Here is an 11,156-nt window from a genome sequence, read left to right as displayed (position 1 = left end):
AAAATAAATTAAAACTTAGTAAATTAACGGATTGGGTTATGACCCATCTTTTAGCTCATTACAGTCCAATCTTTTTTCGATTTTTAGTAAGAATTGAATGGGTTTAATTATGCAAGCCTTTTCAAGAAGCTGCTGCAGAGATTTCGTGGAGGTGCTTGTATGGGCTACTTACTTGATTATAAGCTTCTTTAAAAAGTTGCAAGAGTATTGAATGGATATTAATAATTAAATGTATTCCTAACAAATATATCAAGTACGTATAATTATAAAACAAAATTTTCATGTGTTCTATATGCTGACAAGATGACTCACGGATAAAAACATTTTACAGGGGACCATAGCTTTTTTTTAATTTTGGCATTATCTCTTCTCTTTTAATTCTCTTATATTTTTTCCGCCGCCCTTTGCATTATTTTCTAATACAGGGTATTATTTTCAAGACTTTAATGGTGGCACAGAATGTTTGGTAGTGAAACTTCGTAACAGTGAACGAATAATGATAATGGAAAAAGGATATGTTTCACATGCATTGAGAAGGACATCAATAAAGAAAAAATAATGAATCGAAAGAAATTAATAAGACGCATGTCTTTTTGTCATTTTCTGGAGTTTCGATTCTTTTATTTTGCTACACCGGATACAATGCAAGATGAAGTGAATTGGGTCGTTACTAATTTTTTATGAACTCCTAAAATTTGTTTTGCTTTCGTTTTTCACGAACTTGGTTCTTTTATATGTTTGGTGTTAAATTAACTAAAAGTTGTAAGCCGAGATATGTTAGGAACACGTGATTTTTAGAATCCGCGACTTAAATAGTACAAAAAAAGAAAAGTTAAACCAAAGTAGTACAGAAAAAAAAAGCACATAAATAGGATTCACGCATGAATTTCGTGCGTGAAAGGACCAAACTGCAAAAAATAATAGTTTGGCCTTTCACGCACTAAATTAGTGCGTGAATGAGCAAACCAAAAGTCCACCTTTTCAGCCAATGACATTTGTTGTCATTAGCTGCCCACTTGCCTTCTCCTCTTCTTCTTAAGTTCTCATTGCACTGCATCGCATGGAGTCCGGAATCAAAATGCCCCCAAAAAAATCACTTTGAACCAAAATATCCCAACAAAAGAAAAAGTTACAAAACTACCTTTAGCGCAGTAAAATACTATGTTATAGAAACAGTACTAAAAAGCAAAAAAATTGGAGCCGTTATTTATTTTTTATAACACTTAGTGTTTTTTTCCATACTTTGACCAACGATTAATCGTGTGTCAAGACTCTGAAACGCCAATATTTTATATAGAACCTGATATTTTTTCTGCGTACAATAATGTAGGCCCAATACATCAAGGATACGTAGACGTTTGGATCGTCATTTTAGGGGTTGAAAAGGTGCCCGAAGTAAGTTTTGTTTGAAAAAACTTAGTGTTTTTTTTCATACTTTGACCAACGATTAATCGTGGGTCAAGACTCCGAAACGACAATATTTTATATAGAACCTGATATTTTTTTCTGCGTACAATAATGTAGGCCCAATACATCAAGGATACGTACACGTTCGGATCGTCATTTTAGGGGTTGAAAAGGTGCCCGAAGTAAGTTTTGTTTGAAAAAACTTAGTGTTTTTTCCATACTTTGACCAACGATTAATCGTGGGTCAAGACTCCGAAACGTCAATATTTTATATAGAACCTGATATTTTTTTCTGCGTACAATAATGTAGGCCCAATATATCAAGGATACGTAGACGTTCGGATCGTCATTTTAGGGGTTGAAAAGGTGTCCGAAGTAAGTTTTGTTTGAAAAAATTTAGTGTTTTTTCCATACTTTGACCAACGATTAGTCGTGGGTCAAGACTCCGAAACGTCAATATTTTATATTGAACCTGATATTTTTTTCTGCGTACAATAATGTAGGCCCAATACATCAAGGATACTTAGACGTTCGGATCGTCATTTTAGGGGTTGAAAAGGTGCCCGAAGTAAGTTTTGTTTGAAAAAACTTAGTGTTTTTTCCATACTTTGACCAACGATTAGTCGTGGGTCAAGACTCCGAAACGTCAATATTTTATATAGAACCTGATATTTTTTTCTGCGTACAATAATGTAGGGCCAATACATCAAGGATACGTAGACGTTCGGATAGTCATTTTAGGGGTTGAAAAGGTACCAGAAGTAAGTTTTGTTTGAAAACTTTAGGGTGTTTTATTTTTTAAGATTTTGATTTCAGCATATTATTTTTTAATCAAGACATAACTTTATTTTGAATATAAATATAATTCTAAAAAATATAGGGAGAAAAACTAGTTGTAAAGTCGTCAAACTTTAGATGGTCATAACTTAGGGAGAATTTTTTTTTGCTTCTATAACGTAGTAAAATAATGCGCTAAAAAATAAATAACGGCTCCAATTTTTTTTGCTTTTTGGTACTGTTTCTATAACGCAGTATTTTACTGCGCTAAAGGTAGTTTTGTAACTTTTTTTTTTGTTGGAATATTTTGGTTCAAAGTGATTTTTTTGGGGGCATTTTGATTCCGGACTCCATGCGATGCAGTGCAATGAGAACTTAAGAAGAAGAGGAGAGGGCAAGTGGGCAGCTAATGACAACAAATGTCATTGGCCGAAAAGGTGGACTTTTGGTTTGCTCATTCACGCACTAATTTAGTGCGTGAAAGGCCAAACTGTTATTTTTTGCAGTTTGGTCCTTTCACGCACGAATCCTATTTATGTGTTTTTTTTTTTTTTCTGTACTACTTTGGTTCAACTTTTCTTTTTTTGTACTACTTAAGTCGCGGATTCTGATTTTTACGCCTTTTTACCTCTGTTGATATATCTTGTTTGTTTCTCTATGACATTATCAGTGTCTTTTTATTTTCCTTTAATTCTTTTGCCCGTTTAATAGTATTTGAGTCTAGATGTAAACCAATGACAATGATAAAGAGCTTAAATATTTTAAATTAAATCTTTTGATAAACCAATCAATTATTCGATGGAAATTCTCATTATTTTCATGTTATATTCAAGTTTCTTTTTACAACAATTGAACTACAATACCAGTATTTTAATTTTAAAATTTTGTAATTAAGACTTTATAATTCTGTCGTACCATATTTTACATTAAATGTCGTGACTCAAGCAATATATTTCTAATTATTTATTACTATCAAGAAACAGAGTCGTGCGCGTTCATCAAATTTACGGGTTGAAAAGTACTTAAATGATATTGCAAAATAATCAACTCCGATCCTATATCATTTTTGAATCAAAGTAATTACCAAAAATAAGGTAGAGTTGATAAATTGTTACCTACACGAAAATAGAATGACAACGAAGTGAAAATAGGATAGCAGATCCCCGTCCATGACAAACGAGCATTAGTTTAATTTCTTTATCACCCAAAAAAGAAAACAACTAAAGAGAAGTTCTCATTGATTCTAGTAAGGCAAGGGGTGGCATCTTCAAGTTTTCAAAGATGGTAGTATTAATGTGGACTAAACGTCAATAAAAAAATTAAAGGCTCGTAATAATAATATGATACAAAATAATTATATTAGTAATGAATATACAAGACAACAACGTCTCTACCTCGCACAAGGTAGGAGTAAGATCTGCGTACATTCCACCCTCCTCAAATCCAATTTATGGGATTACACTGGGTATGTTTGCTATTGTTGTTGTGATAAACATTTCTTTCAAAGTTTGCAAATTTTACAGTCCATAATTGCATTACTCTGTTAATTAGTACCAATTTTCGAGTATATATGGTTCTCCTAAAATTTCAGTAGTTAATTGAGGGAAGTACGTAGATAAAATCTATTTTTGATTGTTGGTACATTATACTATATAAATTGTGACTTTTTCGTTCAAAGAACTTTCATTTACTTAATTACAATGAGATTTTTTTTTTTTGGATGAAAGACAGCAAGATTAAACTCAACACATTTCTCTATTGATATCATGTTGAGTTATGTAATCATCTCATTTAGACATTTAAGGCTAAATTCATCGATAGCCCTTTGTGGTCGTCAAGATTTTTCACTTAGACATCTCAATTAAATCATGTTCCATTTAGACACTTGAGATATGGCCCAACTCTACCATTTAGATACTTTTCCCGGACTAGACAAGTTGCGTGATTTTCACACAAAACAGGCACGCGGGAGGCGTAAAAGAACATATTTTTTATTTTTTTAATTCTTTTTATTTACTCCTCCTTCTTTTTCATCTTTATTTTTTTTCTCTTTCTTCTCCACTTAATATTCTACCATTAACAAACCTTCCACCATTGCTATATTGCTCCACCAGAAAAAATGAAGACCGCCACCATTGAGAACATTATATTAAATCAAAATAAAAAATGAGTTTCAGGTTTAAAAACAAATCATTCAAAAAAGGAAAAAAAATCACCCCCCTTTTTCGTCTTTTTCTCCGGCGATCCCCCGCCTCATCTTCTCCCCCATCGACCCCTCCCCCTTTTTGAAAATTTCAACCTAAAAAAAAAAAAAGAATTCATTCATGCCATTTGGACCGAAAGAAATACCTGAGTGTTCGAGCAATCAGAGAGGAGTAGAAGCGTACTACAACAACTTACTTTTTAATATACTGAACTTAGTGATGTAATAGTGATATAGTACATATATGAACAGCAAGCTGTGATGTAGCTTAGCTGCGGCCTTAAAGGATTACTTGAAGATTAATAAAATGATTATTTACCACACCCCCCCCCCCCCCCCCCAAAAAAAAAAAAAGAGAATAGCAGATCTGAAAATTTCAGCGTAAAAAACAAATCTAAAAATTTCAACCTAAAAAAGAAAACAGATCTTAAAATTAAAAAAAAGTTCACCGAATTTTTTTTCGTCAAAAGCTATTCATTTTCCGGCGAAAGCCGGCGAAAAGTATGTGGAGTTTGTTTAGAAAATATTTTCGGACCCAAATGGGACATGTAATCAATTAATTGGTTGCTTTGTCATGTCATTGGCGAGTGTGTTACACACACTTTACATATTTGACTGAGTCGGCGAAAAGTGTCTAAATGGCGCAGTCGGACCTCATTTCAGATGTCGAAATGAATCAAGGTTTAATTGAGGTGTTCAAGGTTTAATTATTTATCTCATAATTATCTATAACATTTTACCTAGTCTATACCTCAGAACACGGGCGGATTTAGAGAGTAAGGAGGATCTTGTTCACCCGAATACTCTTAGCAAAAAATTATAGTATATATACATAGGGTAGATTTTTTATGTTTATGTACATATATTAACTTTTGAATACCCTAAATAAATGCAAAAGATTTGCTCAAGTGGTCCAGAGTGTTCAAAATTGTCTCTAGTTTCCCAACAACAATATAATTTTTTATGTTTAGCTTTTGTTATTTTTTACGAACCTCCTGAATGAAAATACTGAATCTGTCACTGCGTCAGACTCCTTTGATTTGATCGCGTCAATCAATAGCAAAAGAAATAGAAAAGCAAAATTGGAAAAGAACGTAGATGTTTGGACAACATACGAGAGAATGAGGCTAGATAACAAATAAGCCACACATTATTTATTTATCTAGAAATAGTAGAGTACATGAAATCACTATAGGACTCCACACTATTTCATATTTCTTGGTGCTGCTTATCTTAATCTTCCATAATACTCCCACAGAACTACTAATTAATAATAATTTAAACCATGCTGGGATCAGTAATTTGAACAAAACAACAAACTTCCATGGTGGGAGTCCTTTGAACAATGAGGTTCCAACTAACAACAAGTCTAACTCGACCACATACAAAATCACTTGTAGCAGGCATACCAGGGAGTAAAACCACAACTAAGGCTGCAGAATTTTCCTTCTCAAATTTTTTTTTTTGCAGTGAATGCTGGTTTCCCAACAAGTTCAGGCCATGAATGTTTTCCTATAATTACAAAAATATAATTAGAGAAAAGAGAATCTAAAACATATATACACTCTATTACGATAATAGAAAGGAATAATTATTATGCACCAAAAAAATAGAGTTAATTTTTCAGGCGGTCACTCAACCAAGAACTTTTATCTCACAAGAAAGAGTAACTCTATTTAATAATTTTTTACTACTATGTTACTATATTCAGAAAGTAACTCAACTAACAACTTTCATCTCAAAAAGTAATCTCATAAAGTTATTAAACTTTGTTTTGTACAGAAAAGTCACTCAACTTTTATATCAGAAGAAAGATGGTCACTCTATTTAATTTTTTTTTAACAGAAAATTTACTCAACTATATTGTTTTCAAGAGGTTTGCAAATTCCATAAAACAAGGATAAATATAAGAACCTCACATAATAAGAAATTATTAAATAGATTGTCCAGCGGTGTGAATTCGGATATAGTCGGGCTCCAATGTTGGTACAACACACCGAGTGAGAAAAAAATTATTAAATAGAGTTTATCTGTCTTTTTAAGGATTTTGCAAAGAGAAAATTATATTGTATGTTCATTGGGACAACAATGCTACCAAAATTGACCCATTTTTTTAATTCTTACAAAAAATGACCCAAACTTTTCTCTCTCTCACTCTCTGGCGCCTTTGTATATATGTTGGTATAAGTGTTTGTATATGTTTGTATATGTCTGCATATGTTTGTATCTTTTGGGCTATTTTTCGTAATGTAAGTTTTGGGCTATTTTTTTGCAATGTAAGTGACCAACTTGTATATTTCTGAAATTTTCCCTTTTGCAAACCTTGAAAAGTATGTTAAATAGCGTTAATCATAACAATAGTTGTCTAAACTTTTTTTTTTCCTCTTAAATGTCTCAATTAGTTCACACTCGGCATCCATTAATTGAAGCAGTAAGTGTGACCTTGACAAAAAATAATAAATACTTCTCCTTTTTTTAAAAAAAATGTCAAAATATTTTCTGAACAATTCCAATTTGCCACGATTATTATTTGGAAGCAGAGAGAGTGCGTACATTCTTTCATCCAACCGTCCAATTGTCAAATATTTTTGGAATAAAATTAGTTTGACAAAATTAATATATTGTAGTCGAAAATAGAGAGAGTACTTTCTTCGCCTTCTCCCCATATTATCAATTTTTTTTTTAAAAATCCATATGTTTTCCAAAATCATTAATATTTGGAATTAGAAAAAACACTTATTTTCATGACCCTAACAAAAAGTATAAACCCTTGTCCTAACCCATTGCTTGATTTTAAAATATTACTAAGAACTTTGAAAAATGCAATAACTTTGAAACTAAAAGAAAATAATAATAATAATAATTAATAAAAACCTTTGCAAGATGGTTGAGAGTCATCAAGTGATGGGTTTTCATTTTCCGGTGGAAGTCGAAGGACTTCTATCTCCTCATCACTTAAAGTGAGTACCAGATCTCGTGCCGTCAGAGGTTTAAACACTGCAATTAAAATAAATAATTCACAAATTAATTAATTACTTATTTGAGATATATCACAGGTAACAAGTTTTTGCATAGTGGCATGTTTTGTTAATTATATAATATCCAAAATTTATTGGTCCGACTAATTCAGACGATAATGGGCAAATAAGATATTCTGCTGGGGGGTATTCAAGGTTTAATACATATGTATAAAAAGTTATCTTGGACCTATATATATACATATAAATTTCATATACTCAAAACAATCTTTCTACGAAGGGTGTTTAACTAACCAATATATGTCATTGGAACAAACTAGGGCTTATTAATGGGAAAATAATAGTAGGGATATCTTCATTTTCAAGACTCGAACTCATGATTTCTGGCTACGGATGGAGGAATCTCATTCATTCTGTCAGTGGTGGAGCCAGAGTGTTGGTTACGGGTTCGGCATAACCAAGTGGCTCTAGCTCAAAATAGGTATTTGTGTTTAAAAAAAAAAAACTATTCGAAACCTGATAAACATAAACAAAAGGTGTCGTTCAGAACCCATAAACTAAAAGTTATGACTACAACTCTGCATTCCATCACATCATTTAGCCATAATAGTGTTAAATATTGTTTAAAAATAGTAAAAATATGCATGAGATGGGGGAATTAAGGGCTAATTAAACGTACGTGATGCAAGAAGCAAGAAGGCAACCACGTGAGATAACTTGACTATACTCTTTCCCACTATTGCCATGCTTTCAAGAATATAAATTTTGCTATAAATTAGAAAGAAAGCCAAATTATGATGTGTTAAGACCCGTTGGTTCAAATATATGGGTATTTATGTGTATGGTAAAAACCGGATACGAGGCAAATCGGTGGAACGAGTAACCGGAGGAAGGAATGAGAATGTGCCGGATACTATTCGCCCTTGACCGGGGTAACGCTTGGGCTGGAGCTAAGCGAAGGCACCGACTGGTCTGCCTTCTGCGTGATTGAAACGGCCAAGCCCGATGACCCGAGCATTCGTGGTCGTTGGTCCGTATAGCTATCGGCCTGAGTAGCCGTTGGACCGTGTGGCCGTTGCACGCGAGCCACGCGCCAGTAGCGTCCTGTCATGGTCAACTACCCACCATGCGTGTGTCAGACGGCGCCGTCAGTCTAATCCCACCAAATCCATGCAGAGCTGTCCTTATTACTATTATTTTATTAGTTCACATTGTATGAAGCCCATGGAGGTTACATTATAAATAGAGCACCTCCCCCTCCTTTGTAAGGGTTGGCTCCTTTACTTACCAAGAACATTCATAATAAAAGAATTCATATATACAATCTCTCTCTCTCAATATCTGATTCGGCCAAGGCCATTTGTTTCCATTTATATTGTGTTTATTCCATCAAATATCAAGCAGATTATCGTTATTAGCCTTTTCTTACTACATATTCATACGCTTATTTTACACTATCAAATATACATCAAGACCCAAGCACATATCCCATACCCGCGTACAAATTCAATTGGTTTCCCAAATTCGGGGTAAACAGTTTGGCGCCCACCGTGGGGCAAGGATAATAGTGGTCTTTGGTCTTGATTTCTATCGTATTCATCAAAATCAAAAACATCCCTGCCCGTCTCTGCGAAAACGGACTAAATGGCCGACATCGAACAATCCGGTCATGTCAATAACACCGAGATTGTGGCGAAAAACGAAGGAAGCGGACTACGGGCATTGCCAAACCCCGCTAACCCGAACCCCGTCGATTCAAGAGAGGGACTCAACTGGGTGGACCAGATACTGTGGGCTCCACCTTTACTGAAGGGGCCGAATTCAAAAAGGTACATCCAAAGGCCTTTTCCTCCGAGTGCAGCCCCGAAACTGATTCCGAAGAGGTTCAAAATTCCCGATATACAGAAGTATGACGGCACAACGGACCCGCACGAGCACGTGACCTCATACACCTGTGCCATAAAGGGAAATGATATGGAGGAAGATGAGATCGAGTCAGTGTTGCTGAAAAAATTTAGGGAAACTCTGTCGAAGGGAGCGTTGACGTGGTATGACCATCTACCCGAGCACTCGATCACTTCTTTCGAGATGTTCACCGATGCCTTCGTAAAGGCTCATGCCGGTGACAAAAAGGTGCAGGCCCGCAAGGCCGACATCTTCCGAATAACCCAAAGGGACGATGAGTTACTACGGGAGTTCGTCAACCTGTTCCAGAGGGAACAGATGGAGCTCCCCCCGGTTCCGGAAGAATGGGCCCCGCAAGCTTTCACAAAGGGGCTCAACATGCTAAGTTCAGCTGCTTCGGCCAAATTGAAAGAAAATTTGCTGGAATACGAGGCCGTGACATGGGCCGATGTCCATAATCGGTATGAATCGAAGATTCGAGTGGAGGATGATAAGTTCGAGCTCCCTCCGGTCCAGTTAAAAATGGATAGAAGCTTTGAGAAACCGAGGAAGGGTTATGAAACGAAGGCCGAATCATCAAGGGAAAGGTTTCGGCCATACTCCCACTCGGAGAGACAAAATTTCAGGTCGGAAAAGTCAAGGGAGATCCCGAGCCATTTCTCAGGTCGGGGTAGCAAGCGGGTCGAGCGCCCGTCAATCAGCCGGGGGCTCTCGTTCAGGAGCGATGCCGGAAGTTCTGCCTGCAATAAGGGTCCACCGAAGATTTCGGAGTACAACTTCAACGTTAGTACTTTGGGCCTCGTCTCGGCCATCGGCCGCGTCCCGAATGTGAGATGGCCGAAACCACTAAGGTCAGATCCGGGCCAACGGGATCCGAACATGGTGTGTGAATATCACGGAACTCATGGTCACAAAACCGAGGATTTCCGCCAGTTGAGAGAAGAGGTGGCCCGATTATTGAAAAACGGCCATCTCCGAGATCTACTGAGCGAGCGAGCCAAAAATCATTACAAGGAAAGGGAAGCTCATCGTAGGGTCGAACCGGTCAAGCACCAGCATACAATCAACATGATAGTTGGAGGCATTGACGCCCCTCGGAGGCCGGTAATGAAATGGAAAAAGGTCTCTATTGTTCATGAAAAGCGCATCCGAGACCACTCAACCGGGGGCTCTATTGTCTTCAATGACGCAGACGCGGAAGGCATTATTCAACCGCACAATGATGCATTGGTAATTTCTATACTTGTCTTTAAAACTAAGGTTAAGCGTATTTTGGTTGACCCAGGTAGCTCGGCCAACATCATCCGATGGAGAGTGGTCGAACAGCTAGGGCTGCTCAATAGAATCGTATCGGTGGCTCGGGTACTCAGCGGGTTCAATATGGCTAGCGAAACCACGAAGGGAGAGATCTCGTTGCCCGTAAACGTGGATGGCACCATTCAGCAAACGATGTTCTATGTGATCGAAGGGGACATGAAGTATAATGCATTATTGGGCAGACCCTGGATACATAGCATGAGGGCAATACCCTTAACACTGCATCAATTGTTGAAATTCCCCACCCCGGAAGGGGTGAAAACCATCCGAGGTGAGCAGCCCGCAACAAAGGAAATGTTCGCAGCAGAGTAGGCGGCGTCCCGGCCCAAGGAGCCGGCTCAAGAAAAAAGGGGTATAACCAGAGGGGAGGTCCCCCAATAGCAACCAAAGTATACCGGGCTAGATCCGGAGCATGAAGAGGATGATTTTGGGATACCCAGATCTTTTGTCATGCCGGATGACTCGGACGCGACCAATTCAACCGTAGAGGAGCTGGAGCAGATCATCCTGTTCGTGTACTTACCGGACAGAAAGGTATACCTGGGCACGGGGCTTACCCCGGAGCTCAG

At 36.9% G+C, this 11,156-nt stretch overlaps 1 pseudogene; it reads right to left on the bottom strand.

Moving 5' to 3' along the window:
• Positions 1-5,515: 5,515 nt before the first annotated feature.
• Positions 5,516-8,145, bottom strand: LOC132610976 (proteinase inhibitor I-B-like; annotated as a pseudogene).
• Between the last annotated feature and the right edge of the window lie 3,011 nt (positions 8,146-11,156).

Source organism: Lycium barbarum, chromosome 9, assembly GCF_019175385.1.
Source record: "Lycium barbarum isolate Lr01 chromosome 9, ASM1917538v2, whole genome shotgun sequence".
NCBI classification, from domain to species: domain Eukaryota; kingdom Viridiplantae; phylum Streptophyta; class Magnoliopsida; order Solanales; family Solanaceae; genus Lycium; species Lycium barbarum.
The sequence above is the reverse complement of the archived record's forward strand: the minus strand, read 5'-3'. Positions and strand labels throughout refer to the sequence as shown.